Raw genomic sequence first — 23,604 nt, 5'->3', positions numbered from 1 at the left:
CCCAGGGCGGGGCCCTGCCTGAGCCTGAGCTGGCCGGGGAGAATCCGGCCACCTGTGACACAGCACAGAAATAAATGGGGTGGGAATTTTTTTCTTCTTATCATTTATTCATATATACATATATATGAATTAACTATAAAATTCTTATATATTATATGATGTATAATTCTTATATAATATATAATATATAAAATTATATATTACTTCTTTTTATTCAACTTCCTTAAATGTATGTCTAGCTCACGTATATTTTGGTGTTTCATATTAGAAGTGTTTGAGGTCTTTATTTGGAAGGTTAGTGATTTTTTGTGTGTATGACCAGAAACATGCCATGGGAACTTGCCCTGTTTACATCGATTAGTCTGTGGTAAAACCAGCCTCCTTATAGGTCATTTTGCTTAGTTGCAGTTTCCAAGAGCCCATCAAGGATGGTCAGTGAGGATGTACTGTAGCTCACTGTACCAGCGTGTATGTTTGCATAATGGACATTTCATCACCTAGACATGCTCTCCAGTGAGCAAGCACTGGAGTCTGAATCCCAGTCAAGAAGAAGTGCAAATACACTGATTTAAATCTCTCACGAGAGTCGACCCAGTCGGGTTTGTAATCCTGGCTCTGCCATCTACTTCTCTGTGTCGTTGTACAAGTTACTTAACCTCTCTAAAGTCAAGAATAAGCACTTAACGAGTGGTAGTCCCTGTACGATTTTATTAACATGGCAAAGGCTGTTATTTCAAATAAGTTAGAAAATAAACAGTTATTTAATAATTTGTACTGGAACAAATAGTTATTTTATTTGGAAAGGATGTTGGCCCCTTCCTTATCTGTGTATGCCTGGAAAAACAGCAATAAAAATAAAGGCTAACTTGCATGTCTTAGGCCCTATTCTAAGCATGTACAGTAACTAATTTAATCCACCCAACAAATGAGCAGGTAGGTGCTATAATTATTCCCATTCTACAGATAAGGAAGTAGAGGCACAGAAAAGGCCTGTATCTTGCCCGAGATCCTGCAGCTATTAAATGGCAGAGCCAGCACTCACACACTAACCTGCCTGCAATCAGGGCTCAGTCTCTACGTTGCCCTCTGCTTGTCCTACAGCACCATTCTCTTAGTTTACTGATACATTCTATTCAGTGCTATTTTATTTAATCTTTTCCTATTGATATTTATTCATAGTGAGAATTTTTTCCTTCTTGCACTACCTTTGTGTGATTTTGTTATTACTGTTATTCCGCCTTCATAAAAAGGAATTCAGAAGCTTTCCATCACTTTGTTCTTGAGCATTTTAAAGGGCATTAAAGGATTTTTTGTTGAATGTATGGAAGGACTCACATAGCCTTCTTCCCTCATCTTAATATCCTAAGACATTTCTATGAACACAATTCATGTTCCACAGGGATTGGCATGTCTTTGGAATGACCTTGAAAAATTCCTTTTTTGGTAGCCATACTGTTGGAACTCGAAAACGAATGCACCATCTGATAAGAGTGCAGAGAACCAAAAGTCACAGAAGCATGTGCACTGTGCTGACTGTCTCCTGATTCTGGGACGCAGCCTGTGATCAACCACGCAGCTCCCTGGTGCACGTCTCCTGCTGAAGTCACTTCTCTGAAGTCAAGGGGAGGGGGTCCTGTCGGGGCGCAGACACGACCACATGCATATTTAGAAGGAGGTATGGCTGACTCAACCCCTGCTCATCACTCCCGGTGCTAATCAGAGGTCTATTGTGAAGCACTGTGGCTGAGCCATCACTCTGGAAGTCTGGCTTGTGTGCAAAATAATGTCTGTCCTAGGAGGGTTCTCTGAGAAATGATTCACAGATCATGCAAAAATACCTCACATGGGACAAAGTGTTGCCAAAAAACCAGATCCTTGGACACAGCTATTTCTTACTGTATGATGACAATAAGCATAGAAGGGAAAACTAGTCAGATGATTTTAACCCCAGAGAATTTATTATGAATTCACCCATTTTACAGATGAGGAAATTGAAGTCCATAAAGTTGAAATAACTTTAAGATTTCTCAGTTATTGGTAACTAAATGAGTTTTCAAAACCAAATTTCCTGCTTTTGGGGCCTTTCTTCTCTGCCACCATGTCTCCCAGTTCACCAGTGAGTAGAATTAATACTCTAGGCGAGGACCTTTGTATGTGGCTGCACAGGCTGTGCACTGCTCAACTCCAGGTGGGGGCATCCATCCAGACTAAGATAGGAGGAATGGAGTGCTGTTGCCTGTGGCCTTGACTTGTACCATGCCAGTGGCACCCTGGGTTAAGGCGGGGGGGAGACATCTATTCCTTGATTTTTGCTTTTAAGTAAATTTCTCGAGAATACAGTTTCCTCCCTAGCGTCCAGGTATTGATCAACAGAGATTGAGTTGAAAGATGTTCACTGACTGACAGAAAAATCACCCTTTTCCTTAGAACATAAGCTATTCTTACTAGTCCTAGTATGGGGGCCAATTCACTCCTCCTTAGGATGAGTTGCTTTGCAAAATCCTTGGTTCTTTATGCAGAGAAATCTGTCGCTGGCTCGTATTAGGCCAATACAGAGGTAAACAGTAGAGGGTTTACAGCTGTTGTCTGTGAAACAGATTTTATCTTGTATTATTATTTATTGATTTACTGCATTATTTTCCATACAAACAATTATGAACCTACTTTTGCCAACAATTGTATGTCTGTGTCTCAGCAGCGAACACAGCTCAGGCTCAAGCTGAGAGCACCATCGTGAGTGATGATGATAAAGTTAATTCCCTACCACAACAGTGCGTGCTAAAGGAGGGTTACCAGTGAATACAGGGGAAGAAAACAGAGCAAAGTGTTTGGCGAATCTGGGTTCTTATCTGACTCGGTGCACAAACGTGGCTGGCTGGGATAGCTATTTCATCTCTTCAAGCCACATTTTCCTGTGAATCAATCAAACCAGATTCACTGTTCATTGCTTCCTTCCTACAGTAAATATTATGTGACTTGTGTCCTTTTTTCCATGGTTTCTCATACCTCACCCTCTGGAGACATTTGAGCCAACCATAGATGAGATCACCCAGACACATGATTTTTCTACCCACTTTGAATGAACAACTTTTGCAATGCTTGTATCTGCTGTTGTCCCTTAAGTTTGTCGTTTGTGGGGTGTTGGTGCCTGAGGTCACTTTTATTAGATTGGATACTCATTCTCAAACGAAAACAGAAGTCACTGGCATAACTTTGAAGAATGCAGGGAAATATTGTTTAGTGACAGACTCACTTAAAGCCCTATTTATGGCTCTTGTTGTAGGACAAAGAGGTGACAGCTCACCTGCAGTGACTGGAGACGCACTGTTATAAAAGCCTCTTCATCTGTACCATCCTTCTCTCCAGCCTGCACTGATGCCAGGGGAGACTGGGCCTCTGAGAGTGATTCAGTCATCCAGAACGCCCTGAGGAAGGCCAGGGCGAGGAGAGGAGAGGAACCGTTAGGACTATATTTTAAGTAGGGTCTTGTTCCAACGCAGTAAGGGGCTGACCCTGGTATAAGTAGAGAAGCCAATGAACGGATGTGGGACTTCTCAAAGATGAAGCAAGAAAGCTCCAAAACCCAACCACACCTACATTTCACATTCCCCATAGAACCGGAAAGGCTATCAGATGCTGCTGGCTGGACAGGGAGAGCTGCCCCAGTGACTTTTCACGGAAGCAGCTCCCCTCCCATCTGCACATATTAATTTACAAATTTCAGGTTCACTTGCAATTTGAAGAGTTGGTTCCCTCCTTTCCTCATAGACCAAGGCAACAATGGAAGGCACTTGTCTTTCTCTTGTCTACCAGAGTTTGAGAGGCACTCACATGTGACTTCTGTTTCTATATTGTTCCTGAACACTCAGCTGTTCTGAGCTCCTCGGAACCAGAACCTTTCAGGGTCTGTTGTACAGATAATGCTAGCTCAACCTTACTTTTCAGTTTCAATTTTCAGCCTTAATAAGAAGAGTGTTTTCTTCCTTTTCTCCCTTCCCTGCCATGACCTGAGTGGCTACTTCTAACCAATTATGTGAAGGATGAAAGAGAGTCGAAAGGTATGGGCAAATACAGCTGTACGAAAGGAGCAAACTAAAATAAGACAACCCACAGATGCAAAAGCCAATGCTTAGTGGCGGCACATAATTTTTTTCTCTCTCACCCACTGTCCAAGTGAGAGAGGGCAATGTGAATGACTTGTAATCTCACTAAAAGGTTACTCTGTAATGTGTCAGACCTGGGGAGGCAAAATGAATATGTGACTCAAAGCCATTTGCCTCTGACAGCAATTTCCCCGCTATTACTCATATTGCTAAAGATGAGTTCCTACGACAGCTTTTTCCTCCCAGAACCATTTACTAAAATTGGAAGACCCTAATAAGATCCATTTGAGTTCCTGACATAATTATGTTCTCTTAAGGTAACCCCTTGTGTTAATGATGGAAAAAGGAAAAAATACACCAAACAAAACCATTAAATCAGTCTTTGCTTTACTTTCTTGAGGGGGACAGGTCTTGCTGCTTGGACCAGGAGTTCCAGGAGTAAATTCTTGAGATGAATGTGAGACAGAAGCAGGAGGGAAGGCAAAGCTATTAATTCAAAGTGATTGGAAATTAAAAGAAATGCTTAGATTCATCTGTCTCCGTCACACGTTCACTGGTGTTAAGATCAGACTATGTAATGGGTCTTTCAATGGGGACTCAGCCCGTTGCATAATGTTGGATTAAAGAACAGTAAATGATGAACATGAATAACATCCAGGCGTTACTTCTACTCGCCTTACTAATACTGAAAAGATTTCTCTTTGAGGAGAGTTTCTCCTTCAAAAAGCAAAATCCAAGATTTAAAACAGACTGTAATCAAGCCACTGGGATCATGGGATATCTTCAAAAATATAGAATTAGTAGTTTCCTTCTGTGGATGGTATCGGATTTAGTTTTCCCCATCTCCCTATTGACAGTGGATTACCAGAAGAGAATCTGAATGGCTGTGGGCTAGGACCTATCCTTTCTCCTTCCCTGCCAGGCTCAGATGGTAGGCAGGTACTGGACTGAACGTCTGGGGGCCTGAAATAATTACAGGGCTGAGCATGGGGCCAGTCCAGGGAAATGGACAGGACTTGAAGTCAGAAGCCTGGGCAGCATGACGTGCATTCATTTAACAGTGATGCACTGAGTGGCTGTTGTGCACCAGGAGCTTTTCCAAACAGCTGGGACACTTTCGTGGAATAACATCCCTTGCCTTTATGGGGCATACATTCAAGTGGTGGGAGACCAGAAGTATACAACAAACATGATAATTGAGTAACGCTATAGTGTGTTAGAGGTTGAAAAATGCTATGGAAAAAAATAGAACAGGGCCATAGGGACCAGAAGCGCCATGGACCCATTTGGGGTGTGGGTTTCGTGTCTTAAATAAATGAGTCAGGGGAGCTCTCATTAGAAAGGTGTCACTTGAATTAAAGACTGGAAGGATGTCCGCTTTCTCTTCCCAAATCCATGTGCTGAATCCCTAGCCCCCATTGTGATGGTATTTGCAGATAAACAGATCTTTAGGAGATAATCAAGGTGGAATGAGATCATGAGTCTGGACCCTAATCTGATAGGACTTGTGGTCCTATAAGAAAAGGGAGAGAGAGATCTCTCTTTTCCCCCGTGTACCAGGGAAAGGCCGTGTGAGCACCTAGTGAGAAGGTCATCATCTACTGGCCAGGAAGAGAACTCTCACCAGAAACTGAATTAGCTAGAACCTTCACTTTGGACTTCCAGCCTCCAGAATAGTGAGAAAATAAATTTTGTTATTTAATCCACCACGTGTATGGTATTTTGTTATAGCAGACTAATACATTAACTGAGCCTGCACACTGGTGGACTGGACAGGCCTTATGTACAGGTGGTTTCCACCTCCCTCCCCTCTGCAGTGGTCCCCACGGAGGCAGGAGACAGCATAGGAAGAACTCTGAGACCACAGTGCTGTTACTGTCCAGTCAGCATCTAGCATCCTGGTTGCCAGGAAATGCCTCTTATCACTTAGGTAGAATGAATAGCAAAGCAAGGCAGAAAGGAGGAGAGACATGTCTCACCCACCAGCTGAGCAGTCCTCAGCCTGGTCTGATAATATTGCCAGGTGTTCCAACATCACAAGAAACACTGTTAAGCAAGGAAGGAGGGAAATCCTTGAAATTCTTTGTAGCATTTCCACTATCTGGGAAAGAAGGCTTTGAAATGCTTTCATCCCAAGGCCTGAAATGTGGGAGAGGGCCCATAGTGCCCCAAGAAGAAGCCCATGAATAACTTTGGGTAACTGCCCCAACTTTAATTAACTATGTCCTGTTATGTATTTGTTTTACAACAAGTTGAACAAATGGAGTCTGGAGCAAGATAGGGATTCTGGCTAACAGATCCTCACACATACCTAAGTTTGGGTAGTCACATCCCCCCCCAGGAAAGCTGGCACCACATTTACCTGTCAATCAATACATGTAAATTTTCACTCTCATCCCACCAACTGTATAAGTCCTCAAAACAAAGGACTTGCTCTCTGGACTCCCAGGCCATCAGGCCTCAGGCCACCCAGGGGCTTGCTACCCTGGACTTCAGCCGCTCTTTTGCTGTACTGCTTTGCCTTGAACTTATGCCTTTCACTCCCCGGGCCCGCCTTAGCTAGGCCTGTTCTTTTCATGGGAATGGATCACTAATAAATTCTAATTGCATGCTAATAGATTTGCTGATCTGTAATTCTTTACATGCATTAGTAAGAAAAGCCAGGTCTCTCCCATCAACACCACTTCCCAGGCTTCAGCAGTGAGGCGGTTACTCACCTTAAGAAGCATTTCAGTCAGACACATTAAAAACTAACCAATCATGTGCAAGGAACAAATGTGTGTGCTGCAAGTTCAAGGACAAAGTAAAAAGCAAAAAGTTGATGAAGAGGATGAGTGCTCTTGCCTCCAGTTTATTGGCCTTCCCGCTATCCCCAGAGGCACTGCAGCACAGTAAGTAAAAATACCTCTGGTTGTTTCAGGGTGGGTTTGGCATTCTAAAAATCATCGTCATCATTATTATTATCATCGTTGTCATTATCATCATAGATATATAGTCATTATCTTCTTCAGGACTGTTCTGACAACAATCCTGAAAACAAGTACTATTTTCACCCCTTTGTACATACGAGGAAGCCAAATTCTAGATGATCTGGGAAACTGCACTGTTTGCACATGTAGTGCATGGTAGCAGCGGGCTCCGAGCCCCAGTCAGCTCCCTTCTCCTGCCCACTCCATTCCACTGCAAACTTAGGCCGAAGCCATTTGTGCTCACTATTTCCTTAGGATGGAATACTGTCAGAATTTATATATCTGTTAATCCCACCAAAAATGGGCATAGCTGCTCTTTTTCCTCTTGGCCCTATATCATATCAGAGCGCACTATACCATCGAAGGTGAAATAAAGTATTTTTCAAACAACACTAGGTAAATTTCATCTTCTCCCTTGAAAACTGCTGCTTACCTGATTTAGATTTGATCGTTGTCCTCCAAATGTAGCAGCCCAAATTCTACTAACATTTGAGTGGGGGGGAAAGTCCATTCTGGAAAAAAAAATGGATTATCCAGATGGGATAGCAAAATCTGTTACCAGGCTCTAAACAGCAACAGTGCATAATTAGCAGCTGCTAAATAATAGAAGTCAATTGAACAAAAATATGGTATGCTTGGTATTCAGTTATTAAATACCTTATGTTTCCAAACTGCTTTTTTCAGTGGCTGAAAATCCTCCCAGGGTCATTTCAGCATGTATGCCTGGACACCAAACACAGAAAATGGACAGACTCTTTTTGGACAAACTTCTAAAGGCAGCTATTGCTACCTCCAACAAGCAGGAAGAGACATGACTATTTTATATCCGCCCAATGGAAAAACCCCATTTGTCAAAAGGAACCTGTAAGTGGGTTGCCATTATCAGAGACATCAACAGCCCGTCTCCCTGGGAGACAGCGAAACCCCCATTTATCTAAATTATCTCTGTACGATGACAGAGTGATTGCTCACTAATGGTCAGTAACAGTTTTCTTTGTCATTTTCCTAGTCATTACCTCCTCAGAATGAACTCCAGAATAAACTGCTTGCAGTCGGTGACTAGAATGTTAATTTCCTCCTCACTTTGGTGGCTCAGTCTCCTAAACATGGGGACCCTGCTATCACATTTCTGACATTTTCATTTTGTGATAAAGAATACCTGCCTTAGAGGCATTTCTGATAAACGCAGAAATGCTTTACATGAAAACAAAAAATGCTGTTGTGTTTTCCCGGGTTGTGAATTTGCTCTCCTCCAATACGCGTGTAGTGACTGAATGCTCACACAGGTCGGGCAGAGGTATTTGCTGGCGTGCTGGCTCGAATCCTGTGGCTTTATCAGTCCATGTCACAGATTTTTATATTTCAGGCCACCCCGCCGCATTTGTAGATATCAACGACACAGTAAAATCGATTGCCTTTGAGAGCAGAGTCCGTGAATATTTTGCTGCCACAGCGCATGCCCCGAAGCCCCCAGTCCTTTCTGAGGAGGGGGTGACTGCTGTATGTGATTCTCTCTCCGATAAAAGCTAGATCAGATTTCTAAAAATTAAAAGCCCAAGACAAAAGGATAGTAAGAACACAGGCCTTTTTTCTTTAATAATGACAACTGAGTTCTTTTTGTACAAAATGAAAAATTAAAAAATAAAGAAGAACTGGTTGTACCAGAGAAAGTAGGTCATTGCCGTTCAAATGGCCAGCTCCCTGGGAAATTGAGTCCCAGAGGCCTAAACAATTAGCCGGGACTCAGAACAGTAGCTGCAGTGGCCGCCACAGGCTGGGCAAGCTGTGTTGCTGTGCTCCCTTCTGGTGCAGAACTGCCACCTTGTGAAAGATCAAATGAAGTGAATGAAGATGCTCTAGAAACAAATGTGTAGGAATCTCATCGCTGCGCATTTATGAGCAAGGGAGTGGTAAGCAATTCCATATGCTTTCCGAAAATAAGCCGCTTCGCTTTTACGAAAGACCTACCCTAGCCCTTGTTCTCACTAACTGAAAGAAATAGAAAGATTTTCACAAACACCCACAAAAATGAAAATGGCGTTCAGTGTTTGTTCTGCAGCTAGTCCTTGTAAAGGCAGTGTCCTCCCTCCCCCAGCAGCCAGACTGGTAGCACCAGGCTCTGTCCCCAGAGCATGAAAGGGTGCTCGGCTTAGCATAAAACTGGACGTATTGTTACAATGGCGGTGAATGAAATAAAGACATTGTGCATGAGCTGAATTTTGGGGAATGCTCAAAAACTTTTCATGTATATTAACAATTGCTTCTTTACATCATGTGGGTTTACAAAAGGTTTCGTAGGAACACTCTACTTTCAGAAGGGGGTGGGCCTGTAGCCTCCTTCTCAGACCAGGATAATCTCAGCCTCACGGCTTGGTTGGTTGCTTTGACCATTTGTTTGTTCACTTAAAATGCAACATGTGACCATAATTTTCTGGCACAGTAGACTCGAAATGATTTGCCTCATCATACTTGGAAGTACATATATGCTTGTAAGAATGAATATCCTCATCCGGACTTGGGAAACTATGGTCACTAAACTCACACCGGACCCATGTCTCCTTCCAACGAAGGCTCACAGCCTGCCGTCCTGCTGTCATCTTTCCTGTCCTAACCGGGCCATGCGGGTGGTCACTTAACCTCACCCCCAGAGCACACAGATTTCCAGATGCCAATTAAAACCAGCAGCCTATATGCTCTATGGGCATCTCAGAGGTATTTTATCCATGACAGTGAACTCAGCTTTTTCCCCTCTCAGAGTCGTGTTACAGTCCATTGAGTCTGACAAATCAGAAACTACCAGTTATCCTAAAATCCATCTTCCCCTTCACTTCCAAGCCAAACCCAGCCCGCTCCCTAGAATACATTCCCACCTCTGCATGCTGGTTACCTCTGCATATCAGACCTCCCCCCATCCCTTTTGTACACTTTTCCAACAAACTTAACTGGTTTCTTCATTTCTAGTTTCTTCAACTCCAGGCCATTTCCCACATTACTTTCAACTTTTTAAATTAAAAAAACAAAAACTACCTTGTCAGGGTCCTAATTTAATACATAATCCCCAAAGGGTCACTGGTTCAATTCCCAGTCAGGGCACATGCCTGGGTTGTAGGCCAGGTCCCCAGTAGAGAGCCTGTGAGAAGCAACCACACATTGATGTTTCTCTTCTCTTTCTCCTTTCCCCTTTCTCTATAAATAAATAAATAGATAGATAGATAGATAGATAGATAGATAGATAAATAAATAAATAAATACTAGGTCTATGTGCCTACTGGGGAAAAGATAAAATACATAATAAAATGCTTAAGTTCTCCAAATTTCTTAGCGTGGCATTTTATTTAGCCCCAACTCAGTCCCTAAACCCCACTCCAAAAACCCCATCACAGTCCTGATCCAGAGATTCCACTGCACTTCATTTCTGTTGTCAGCTTTGTCAAATTGTCCTTCCCTCTGCTTTCACTTTCATGCATCATTTAAAAACAACCTTAAATCCCATCTCCTTTGTTTAAATTCCTTTCCATCCCTTTAGTAAGTTAACCTTACTTCATATTTTCTTTTCTCCGTGCTTTCCTAGCTTAATATCCATGGCTGTGACAGCACTTAACACACTGAACTGAGGCTGTTGGCTCACGTCTCTGCTCCCCTTTTCAGTCTGTCAGCCCCTTAGGACAGAAACTATTGTTGACGCCTCCATGTGTCTCAGTCCCCAGCATACCACAGACCTTAATGAATACATGCTGAATTGAATGACTATAGATGGGATGTCTGATGTTCTAATTTGATCTAATATTTTTTCTTCTAAAACAAAATATGATGCACTTCCAGTTAAGATGGTAGCCTAGGTAAACATGGCTCACCTCCTTGCACAACCACATCCAAATTAAAACTAAATTATAAAACAACCAACACTCAGAACCATCAGAAATCGAGTTGAATGGAAGTCTGACAACTACAGAATTAAAGAAACCATATCTATCCAGACTGGTAGGAGGGCAGAATCATGGAATGGGCTGGTCCCACATCCACGTGTGGTGGATAAAAATGCGAGAGGAATATTTCAGGAATGAGGAGTCCCAGTCCCACACCAGGTCACCCAGCACAAGGTTCCAGTGCCAGGAAGATAAGGCCCCATACTTCTGGCTACAAAACCCCGCAGCAATTGAGTCAGTAGAAGACACTTCTGGAGTCCCAAGCAGTCCCTCGTAAAGAATCCACACGTGAACTTACTCAGACTCACTCCCTCTGAGCTCCAGCACTAGGGTAGCAGCTTGAAAGACACCAGTGGCATACAGGGAGGACCTGAAGTGTCTGGCACTGGAGCAAGAGCTGGGGGACAGCTTTCTCCAGACAGATAGGTGGGCAGAGCCACAGAGCTGGCAGGCAGGCACCATATCTGGAACTCCATCAACCTGGCTAATACTGTTAGTCCTGACCTGGGGATCCCCTGAGGCTCCATCCCACCCAACTTATAGCTGTTAACAGTGGCTTTTCCATGTGAAGGGCTGGTCTTGGCTTATGTTTCACAACTTCTTAAATCCCTTCAAACAGGCACCAGCTGGCCTCAGTGAGCTCCCAACTCCCATCCTTTTGCTAAGTGGCCCAGGCATGGCACTAGCAGCAGCCAGCCTAGATTCACAGTTTGGCTTCACCTAGGAATCTCCAAGCCCACCACAAGTAGCAGCCATCTCATATAGCTTTATAGCTTAGGAAGTGTGGCCCCAAGCAAAACATAGGTGGGAGCTAACCTTGGCCTGTACCACCTGGGAAACTGAAGGGCCTTCCCACCCAATAGACAGCTACAGACCATATTGGAGCACCACCACCCTGCCCCTGCACAGGTGATGCTCCATGGAGGATGGAGGTTGGTAGTCAGTGGTCATAACCAGTCCTTGAAGCTCACTGTCCTGGGTAAATCCTTTCTATTGAACTGCCAACAGCAACCAAGCCTCAACTACTAGAAGAGAGTGTACGCAGCCCACACAAAGGGCACACCTTGAGTACTCAGTGTGGGTGATAAGGAAGCTGTCCTGGACCCTAGAACATCTCCTACATTAAGCCATGAGACAGGGAGTTATAGCAGCTGTACCTAATATATAGAAGTAAACACAGGAAGGCTGCTAAAATGAAGAGACAAAAAACATGGCCCAAATAAAAGAACAGATCAAAACTTCAGAAAAAGAGCTAAACAAAATGCAGATAAGCAATTTATCAGATGCAGAGTTCAAAACAGTGGTTATAAGGATACTAAAGGAACTTAGTGAGAATCTCAACAGCATAAAAAAAGATCCCATCAGAAACAAAGGATACACTAATTGAAATAGAAACAATTTACAGGGAAACAACAGGAAAGCAGATAAAACCAAGAATCAAGTCAGTGATTTGTAACATAAGGAAACAAAAAACACCCAAGAAGAACAACAAGAAGGAAAAAGAATTTTTAAAAAGTGAGAATAGAGTAAGAAGACTCTGAGACAACTTCAAATGTTCCTACATTCGCGTCATAAGGGTGCCAAAAGAACAGAAAGAACAAGAAATTGGAAATCTATTTGAAAAAAATAATGAAAGAAAACTCCTCTAATTTGGTGAATGAAATAAACATGCAATTCCAGGAAGCACAGAGAACCCCAAACAAGATGGATGCAAAGAAGTCCACTCCAATATACATCATAATTAAAATGCCAAAGGTTAAGATGAAGAGAGAACCTTTAAAGTAGCAAGAGAAAAACAGTTGGTTACCTACAGGGGAGTTCCCATAAGATTTCTAGCTGATTTCTCAAAAGAAACTTTGCAGGCTAGGAGGGATTGGCAAGAAAGTATTCAAATTCATGAAAAGCAAAGACCTACAGCCAAGAGTGTTCTACCCAGGAAAAATATCATTTAGAATTCATGAGCAGATAAAGAACATCCCAGACAAGAAAAAACTAAAGGAATTCATCATCACTAAACCATTATTATATAAAATGTAAAAGGAATTTATTTAAGAAAAAGAAGACCAAAACAATGAACAATAAAATGGCAGTAAATACACAACTATCAACAACTGAATCTAAAAAACAAACTAAGAAAACAAGAAGAACAGAGGCAGAATCATGGATACGAACAGCATTTTGATGGTTGCCAGGTGAGAGGGTAGTGTAGGTGAAGAGATGAGTAGATTAAGAAGTACAAATAGGTAGTTACAGAAGAGCCATGAGGAAGTAAAGTACAGTATAGGAAGTGGAGCAGCCAAAGAACTTACAGGCATGGCCCATGGACATGAACAATTGTATGGGGATTGCCTGAGGGAGTGGGCCTCTGGGGTGGGTGCAAAGGGAAAAAAATCCGGACAACTGTAATAGCATAATCAATAAAAGAATTTTTTAAAGCACTAAAAAATAAAACAAAACGTGATTTTAAAAAATTACTACTTTTCAATTCCAAAGACATTTGCTGTCTTGATAATAACGCATCATCTGTCTAGTGGACAGATGTTGATTAGTCCCATTACCCAGACAGTAGGAATCTTGAGCAGAGAGTGTCTTCTGAACAACACAATCATGAATGAGACAAGGGACAATAACCCTGAGATCTGAGAGGTCTAGCAAATCTGTCGCCTAGGGCTAGCCTGAGGTGGGGGAGAACCATAAAGTCAATAAACCAGCCCACAGGCACTGCTGAGATTTTATGAGGCCCTTAGAAAGCATTTTCCCTACCTGAAACTTCCCCCAAAATCTACAGTCCCTTAAATTTAGTTTGAATTTGATATAAAATGTGCAGTGATTTGCTAAGGGCTTTTCATATTATCCCTCACCAGCTTTAGGAGAGTTCTTGGCCATGTCAGCATCCATGGACTTTGCCCTGAGAAGGGACATGAAGCAACCTTACTTCAGAGAAGGGAGCTGAGAATATTGGGTATTAAACTCCACCGAATCAATAAACTCAAGGTCATAATAAAAAGCCAAAAGCTGAAACTATGAGGAGCCTGAGTCCCACTTGTAACAGAAACAGTCCTACTTTCTCAGTGGATCCTGACAGCATGAGGTTTTACCACATAGTATGAGGACTGAAGTTGGAAATGTTGACGAGTCATCAATAAAAAGTTAAACTATTTCTTTAAGAAGCCAAATGAGTATGGGATGTTTTAGGAAGAGTTTCCCCCAAATGGCATAATGTTGAAAATTTTGTGCTTAAAAGAATAAAGTATCATTGCCTGGTGATTTGCTTTTTGTCAATTAGCTTGTTTCCTACTCATGCTGAGTCAACCAAGGTATTTGTTGCATCATTAGACTACCTCCAAGTGGGTAATATACCTGAAATTCATTTTTAGATGTAAATGGTTTTGAAAAATATTTTGCTCACCTTTGTGAAAATAAATGGTAGACTGTACTATTTTATATGCTCAAAAACAAATGCTGAAAAATGTATAACATTTAAGATAACTATATATTACAGCTTTCAACATTGTCTTATTATAAATATATGCTCTGTGAGTTCTTTGCCTTCTTCCCAGACTAGATGGTAAGTTAATTTGAAGGTAGACTGTGCCTAACTCATCTCGTGTCTTGTGCAGCACCTAACAGAAATGGCTGACACCATTAACATTCTCAACGTTAGTGGTGACAAGGAACCATCAGCAGGGAACCCTAGCCTAGTCATCATATACAGATTCTAAAAGTAAAACCAAGAAGGCCTATCTCCTTCTGGAGCACCTGGTGCCCAAACAAATAGGTGCGTTCATTGATCAGTTGCCTCCCATATGTGCCCTGACCAGGGACTGATCCTGAAATATTTTGGTGCACAGGATACCGCTCCAACCAACCAAGCCACACTGGCCAGGGCAGTAAGTGCATCTTAATATGTGCTTTTCGTTATTTTTACTTTTCTGACTCTGCTGAACCCTTGCTCCCACTCTTATTCCCTCATCCTCACTGAAAAATTCTCAGCCATTTCTGTACAGATCAAAGTTGAATTCAGTTCATGCTGGCTCTTTTCCCTGTTGCAAATAGTTATTACTAATCTAAATCTGTCCTTACCACTTTCACTAGTGTCCAGAGCAATTCCTTTGCTTCTCCTCCATGCGAAACCCAGTCCAGATAAGTCCCCAGCACTCGCTTCCTGTTCCATTGTGTCAGACAGTGGGCTGAGCCAACACGTTGGAGCTCTTTTCCCCTTTGCCCAAGAGACAGCTGCAGGCATTCTCTCCTGCAGACCCCTTAGCCAATTTCGATGTCACCTCATAAAGACCATCCTATACCTCATGGTTTGGGGTTACAGCTGTCCCCTAGATTTGCCAAAGATGAAATTTATGTTTTTCACATTTAATTCCCTGTGATTTTAAGAATGGTTTAGAAAAAAAGAGGGTGGTAGTGCCATTTTCAGTGTGCCATTTTAAAAGTAAAATTTAGGATTTACTTTTAAGATAAAATTTACTCATGATACAGCATCAATGTCAAATCTAAAAACGCAACAGCCTTGGATTTATTGAAACCAAAATGTTGGCCAGTAATACCCACCAATATAAGCATCAAATCGGACTGACTCACCTTTAGTGACTGCATGTGGACCAGGTGGTACCATACCTAATAGCCTGATTGGTTGAAATTTGTTTCACAGAAACTATCATTAAAGTTTGCACTGGGAGCACCTTTCTCAGCTCAGATTACTCTCAAATGTTACTCTTCCTGCTGTAATGGGTTTGACATGACTCATACCAGAAAATGGATGGAATTACGGAAAAAGCAACTCTGTGCCTCGCTCCCTGGTGTTAACCTTTACAGGGAGAAAGACAGAAGTTTTCAAAACACACTGGAGAGAAGCACAGCTTCCTTATTAATTTTATTTCTGGAATTGTTCAAGAGGGTAAGAGCAGGAGTCCCAACTGAGTGTATTTTACTACAAAGTCTGAGTGGGGCACACAGGCCAGAGCAAGACTGGGAAACACCAAATAGACTCAAAATGTTGATGCTTCAAGTGAGCGCCAGGCAAAGAACAACAACCTATTAATAATTTAGTTACATCAAGACTAGTCGCTGCACTTGGTGTGCTGAATTTCACATGTAAATTTTTTCTATGTATAATCTTACCAGTTAATTTCTTCATTCATTCGCTCATTTACTCATCAAACAGTTTTTGTGCTGAGCATGGTAGATTACTATCATTGACTAGAGCAGAAGAGCAGTTTTTTCAAATCCGCTTCTCATAGCAGAGTATGAATCTCTAGACTTAAAAGAAGCCTTAATTCTCCAAACCAGCCTTTAAGAAATGACATAATAGACTTATGTTTTAGCAGAATGGTTTATAAAAATCATCAATCAATTTGTCATTAAATATAACACTAAGAGGAAGAAGCCCTGGCTGGTGTAGCTCAGTGGATTGAGCACGGGCTTGCGAACCAAAGGAGCACAGTTCGATTCCCAGTCAGGGCACATGCCTGGGTTGCAGGCCAGTTCCCAGCAGGGGACACACAAGAGGCAACCATACATTGATATTTCTCTCCCTCTCTCCTTCCCTTCCCCTCTGAAGATAAATAAATAAAATCTAAAAAAAAAGGAAGAATGATGCCCTGCATCCCTTTTCACATTCTTAGTACACTTTCAATTAATATTCACTGAAAGAAAAAAGTATGTATAATGTGTATGTATATATATATATATCATAGGTAAACTAGTTCATAATGCTGCATATCAACTATATTAATTCAAATAAGGAATCAGTCTGTGAGAAGTGTTGCTATGATAAATCACAGCCGTAGCAGCATAAAAAACAAGCGGTACATATCTAAAAGGCTCAGGGAAGTAATTATTCACCCATATACATGTCAGGGGGACATTGTGCACTTATTAGCAAACTAGTTATTTGTCACCTTCAAAGAAACCAAATATTTTTTTTATTTTCCCAGAGACTGGACAATAAACTTCCTTCCATAAATGCTTTGGATCTGTAAAAACACTCATTACTTCAAAGTGCCAGAATCCTCTGGAAACCGACCCGGCCAGCCTTGCCTGTCGGCAAGGTGACAGAACACGTTTACTGGCTCAGATGCCCCGTCACCCTCGCCAGTTGGCAATGACTCTGCTAAAGCCACGACACAAAATGAAAAGAGGCCACCTAAAAACTGATGGATATACTACTTTTCACGTTGGACTGAAATCGAAATTTTTTGGTTTTTAACCTTGAAATATGGTTTTCTAAGAAGACTTCTTTGTTTGGAAAACAAAACATACAAAAATAAATAAAACAGCCAAAAAGTATGGAGTAAAATAAAATACAAAGAGGAAGGGTTATTGAAGTAATATGAAGAAGCCTCAAAGAAATGAAATAAAATTGAGTTTATGAAAACCTGGGAAGTCGGGGTCTGATTCTCTGTCTCTCCTCCTCTCCCCGCCCTTCCCCATGTGCGGGTTTTCCTGCTGTGTGGTCTCATCTCTTCCCTTTCCCCGGCACCTGCAGTCGCTGACCTGCTTCCTCTGACAATGATTCCATTTTATTGCTCTGGTGCTCTTTAACGTCTGACTGTAGCTCCGGTCTCTGAGTTCAAATTGTTGATAATCAGAGATAATCAGATGGTCACTGGCTGTCCAAACTAACTGGCTTTTTGGAGGTCAGGCTCCCAGCTCCGGTCCAACAGGTTGAAAGCACATAGTGTAAAATGTGGGCCCCTTTGCCTGTGCTGGGGCTGGGGTGTCATGACAGGAAAGGTGGCATGAGGGGTGGACATGCTCAGCTAAGCTCATCACGTGCAACAATGAGCAGAACCCTCGGAAATCAAGCTCCCTTCTACCACAACAGTCCACACGTGTCAGGAATCCGAAGGCGTACTAATTCAGGCTTCCTGGTTGGTCGGGGCAGGTACTCTTGAGGCGAACTTCCTGAGTGTGAATCTCACCAATTCATTTACTAGCCTTGTGAACTTGGGCAAATTGCCTGACTTCTCTGTGTCTCAGCATCTTCACCTATAAATTGGGGAAATGATTGCATCCATGTTCCACTCTTACCAAGGGATGTATCTAAATCACAGATCTGATCCTTTACAATAAAAATAGTAAATTCCTCCACAAGGCAACAAGGCCCCTTTCCCTCTCCCTCCCAGCGCCATGTCCTGTCCCTGTGTGTGATTCCCGAGCGTTCATTCATCCCATAGCACATAAAGCACAACAGGTAGGGCCATGCACAGTGGGGCAGTTAGCAGTGCCAGCAGGGGGCAGGTACTATAGGCCTGGCTTGGACTATAACAATGTATAGAGTCTTGGTCTGTGTGAAGTCCATGTTCTTGTAAAATGAGATTTTTTTAAGAAGTCAAAAGGAAATATACAGTAGGTTGCCTGGGGAAAAGTACCATGAGGACGAACCAAGCAGGAAAGGGGAGAGAGAGGCTGCCAAGGGAGGTGTTTGTTCCTCTTTATAGGGTGGTCAGTGAAGCCTCACTGTGAGGTTAGAGACCTGAAGCAGGCCGGGTGGGGGCGGGGGAGTGCTGCAGAGGGAAGAGCTGGGAAGGATGAAGGCAGGAGGGCGCCTGCTGGGTTTGAGGATGAGAAAGGGGCTGAGGTGGGCTGGGCCTTGGGAAGCAAATGGAAGAAGAAGGGAGATGACCGACCACAAGCAGGTTTTGAGTGAGAAGCAGCATCGTCTGATGTGGGTCTTAACTGGCTTATGTTCCTGCTGCGTTGAGAATAGCCCAAAGGCAGAGCAGAAAGACCAGTTAGAGGTGACTGCCCCCCTCCGGACTTGACAGGCTTTCATGCCCCCTGGGCTCTAAGTTTCTCAAGGGCAGGCTCTGTGTCTCATTGCTCCGTATTTTTCTCCAGCTCCTACCTACATGGAGTAGATATCAGTTAGTAATAAACACATGCTTCTATGACATTGTAAGTGTGGGGTTTTTTTCTATCCAGAATTCCCTTTCTGCCAGTGGGTGGTTCAGCCTTTTAAAGTAGCTCAGACATCATTCCTTTAGCAACCTACCTGAGAGTCTCCAGATAGACTTGGGGAGCTAGTCTTGCTTAAAAGCTTGTCAGGTTATTCTAATATGTAGCCAGGGTTGCACAGGGAAACACATACATGCACCTATACAACAAACAAATCAACAAACAAACCAACCAGGGACAACAGATCTCAGAATGTATCTGTCTTGGAGCCCAGAGAGAGGCAGCACGGGAGCTATTCAGGTCAAGTTTGGAACCTTTTCCCTAGAGAGGGGCAAGGAAACATTGTGCCAGGTTATTTCAGTTAATTTTGCAAATAGCCACTGTTTCTTTGCCAGAATGAGAATCTATTAGTATCAGGTGACTGGTAAGAGGGCCAAGTCCAGTTGACTCAAGTCTCCCAGGGATAAGGTAGTAATTAATTAGGAGTAAAAATGTGAGCTAGAAGAAAGAGCCCATAGTTTTGTGAAATAATGGAATTGAAGTAGTGAAGTTATTTCTCCTTTATTTCTATTACCTTGAATCTGTGAGGCCTCTGCTTCAGTATAATTTAAATAGATATTTCTTTCTTACAATCTAGGATATGTTTCTGGAATGCCACAGATAAAAATTTGTTTTATTGTGTTTCTCAAAGAGAGGCTTAAAGACTTTCTGTGCCCCTGAGTAGTTCATAAAATGCAGATTCCTGAGCCCCATCCCAGGTAGGTGAACGGGAACCTCCGCAGTGGAGCCTGACAATCTCTATTTTATTCGGTTTTACTCATGCATGCAGGTGCAGCGAGTGTTTCAAAGAGATGGCTCCTTTCGGTAAATTGTTCTTTTCTTTTTTTTATAATGCAGAAAGTACCAGTGGGTGGTCTGTGTTCCTTAAGCACCAAGAAAAAGTCCGTGTGAACATCCCTTGCTCTAGCACTCTTGGTTCCTAAGGGACGTGGGAGTCCAGGGCACGCGGAGGTGGCGCAGACAGCGGACTCGCTCCCATTGGTGTCGGAAGCGAGGCCCCTCCTGCTCCCATAATTTGACATTTTAGTGGTCCATAGCCTTCTGTTCCAGAGTGTTACTGTCGCACAGAGGAGCAGCGATCTGTGCTGTCTGGCTTCGCGTCACTCTGGATCGAATGACTTTTGTCTGACTTCGGAAGACCTGCAGGCGTTCCCTTGGAGGCTTCAGCAATCAATAAAGCCAAAAGGCAAGTAACATCGTTTTAAGGACAACTCGTCAGAGAGTGTTATAGAGAACAGCCTAACGAAGTGATTCGAGGCCCCTCCGCTGACCAGGGAGGTGTCAGGAACTGCACTGCAAAGATTCTCCTTTCAGTAAGAAAACGCCCAACTGACCTGCACACCGGCCCTGCTCTCAAGAAGCCAGGAGAAGCAGCAGAAGCAATGGGAAGGGCTAGGGTCCACTGCCCATCACTCCTTAGCCAAGACCCATGGAGGAAAGGAACAGCCTTGTCTTTAAAGCTGTGAAAAGAGGCATTTCTTGTCATACACATCACACATGAATTCACATGGGGCAGGATGAGATGTTAGAATTTCATCCACATATACAAGAATAAAGTTAATTAATAATGACTTAGACAATGAGTGTGAGGACTGGGCAAAGAACAGCTCACAATCAGAGATACTGGTCACCTGAGGTCCCCTCCAGAGGCTGGAATGATGGGCAACTCCACTATCTGTAAAAATGGTCAATTGTAAACTTAAATATCACATTTTACATGTATTGGACCCCAAGCCTTGAGTAGGCACTTAATGAATACTTGCTGACTGGTGTAGCAATTGGCAGTGAGAGGGAGCTCCTTTCTCAGTCAGCCAGCTGCTGTCTATTTTTCACAGACTGCTTGTCAGGATCTGCTCTGTAATACACAGCCTCACAATATCTGGTGCCAAGATTTGATTTGAAACCAAATGAGAAAGAACCAAACAGGTGGTAAATATCCAGGTGTTTCTGGGGTTACATTGATATCGCCCTTGTTATCATCAGAGAGAAAGAAACTTGAGATCAAACAGTAAGTGGCTTATAGAAAGGTCATATGCTGGAACGAAAAGCAGGAGGAGTTAAAATTAATCCATTCTGAGTAGCCTAAGTAGACTCTAAAAAATTACATGCAGAAGGTCAAAAAAGCATGTGGGCATATACTAGTGTAACTGTTATTGGTAGTGTAACTTGTTTAATTAGCACAAGTCTTCCTTTAAGATGAAATGCATCAAAGGATAAACAGATGGCTGTCGAATAAGTACATTCAGTATATGGGCACACTACTCCATAGTGCTAGCCATACAAGATAAATGCCACTTGCTTGATTAATCCAATTGTCTTTATCCACTATATAAGTGGCAGTGATAACTATCTCAGGGTTGGTTCTGAAAATAGCCAGTTCACACACTCTGCTGGCCTGCGATGGCACTGATGTTAATTGCTAACCTATATTCTCTTACAGGTGAATACAGTTATCCTTTATCACATAGATATCAAATGTCTGAACCCACAAAATCAGCAACAGCTTCATTCAAAACACACTGTTGGGAATGCACATGTATAAGCTCAAATTGAAAATGAAAAACCAAGAATTTCATCAAATGTTAAAGCGTTTATGGAAGCAGTTATCTAAAATGAAAGTGCACAAACATAGTAAGCTGTGCAGTCCATGGGTCCTCTTTCATCAAGCCAGTCACCGGATCTCCGGCCACCCTCCCTGTCCTGTGAAAGCAGCTGGTCTCAGAATACCAGGAAGACGGAAGCACACTGAGAGAGCAAAGCACGTATGTGACCTGAACAGAGAACAGGGATGCCTGGAATAGGAAGGGCAGGGACTTCTAATCGTAATAATAATCAAGAAGCATTGGAGACTTCCACCAAGATGGAGGCGTAGGTGGAAGCACTGTGCCTTCTCACACAACCAAGTTTAAAAACAACAAAGTTTTAGCAACAAAAACACAGCCAAACCACAGGAAATTGAACTATATGGAAGTCTGACAACAACGAACCCTTCAGCCAAACTGGTAAGAGGGGCAGAGCCAGCAGCAGAGCGGGGTCCAGACAAGATCCACCGGACCGACTCGGGCGTGCGAACCAGGGGGGCTGGCAGCTGTGAGCGGATCACAGGTGTGGAGTAGCAGCTGGTGGACCCACTGAAGGCTAACCGTGGTCACACATTTGCGTGCAGATAAACTGGTGAAGGAGCGAGCAGTGAGATGGACTGCGCAGGCCCCAGTGGTGGGAAGCAGCAGAGGGGACCTCCATTGTCCCTCTCTGACCCGCCCCCACATACAGCATCACAAACCAGCGACCTGGGTGGCCCCACCCTGGTGAACACCTAAGGCTCCGCTCCTCATACGTAACAGGCACAAACAGATCAAAACATGGCTCAACAACAACTCAGAGCCCCAGAGCCCATAACTCTAAGTGATGAAGAAATAGCCAAACTTTCAGATGCACAGTTCAAAGCACTGGTGATCAAGATGCTCACAGAGCTGGTTGATTATAGTCACAAATTAGAGGAACATATGAAGGCTAAACTAAGGGAAATGAAAGGAAATGCACAGGAAACCAATAGTGATGGAAAGGAAACTGGGACTCAAATCAAGGGAGTGGACCAGAAGGAAGAAAGAAACAACCAAACAGAAAAAAATGAAGAAACAAGAATTCAAAAAAATGAGGAGAGGCTTAGGAACCTCCAGGACATCTTTAAACATTCCAACATCCAAATTATAGGGGTACCAGAAGGGGGAAAGGAACAGCAACAAGTGCAAAACTTATTTGAACAAATAATAAAGGAGAACTTCCCCAATCTGGCAAAGGAAATAGATTTCCAGAAAATCCAGGAAGCTCAGAGAGTCCCAAAGAAGTTGGACCCAAGAAGGAACACACCAAGGCACATCATCATTACATTAGCCAAGATTCAAATGAAGGAGAGAATCCTAGAAGCAGCAAGAGATAAGGGGACAGTCACCTACAAAGGAGTTCCCATCAGACTGTCAGCAAATTTCTCAAAAGAGACCCTACAGGCAAGAAGGGGCTGGAAAGAAGTATTCCAAGTCCTGAAATCCAAAGACCCACATCCAAGATTGCTCTATCCAGCAAAGCTTTCATTTAGAATGGAAGGACAGATAAAGTGCTTCTCAGATAAGATCAAATTCAAGGAGTTCATCATCACCAAGCCCTTATTATATGAAATGTTAGAGAGACTTACCTAAGAAAAAGAAGATAAAAAAGATGAACAGTGAAAGGACAGCAAACTCACAGTTATTAAGAACCACACCTAAAACAAAAGCAAACTAAGAGACAGCTAGATCAGAAGCAGAACCATAGAAATGAAGATCACATGGAGGGTTAGCAACAGGGGAATGGGAGAAGGAGAAGGGGGGAGAAGGTACAGAAAATAAGTAGCATAGACGGTAGGTAGAAAGTAGATGGGGGGAGGGCAAGAATAGTAGGGGAAATATAGAATCTAAAGAACTTGAGACACGTGGTCATAAACTAAAGGGGGGGATGGTGGGAGAGGGGGTGTGCAGGGTGGAGGGGGATGAAGGGGGAAATAGAACAACTGTAATGGCATAATTAATAAAATATATTAAAAAATAAATTTGAAAAAAAGAAGCATCACATAACTTGGAAATTATGATACATAGCATC

The sequence above is a fragment of the Artibeus jamaicensis genome, unplaced genomic scaffold, assembly GCF_021234435.1.
Source record: "Artibeus jamaicensis isolate MK-2021 breed Jamaican fruit bat unplaced genomic scaffold, CSHL_Jam_final contig_867, whole genome shotgun sequence".
Lineage (NCBI taxonomy): Eukaryota > Metazoa > Chordata > Mammalia > Chiroptera > Phyllostomidae > Artibeus > Artibeus jamaicensis.
This window is presented reverse-complemented; position numbering follows the sequence as displayed.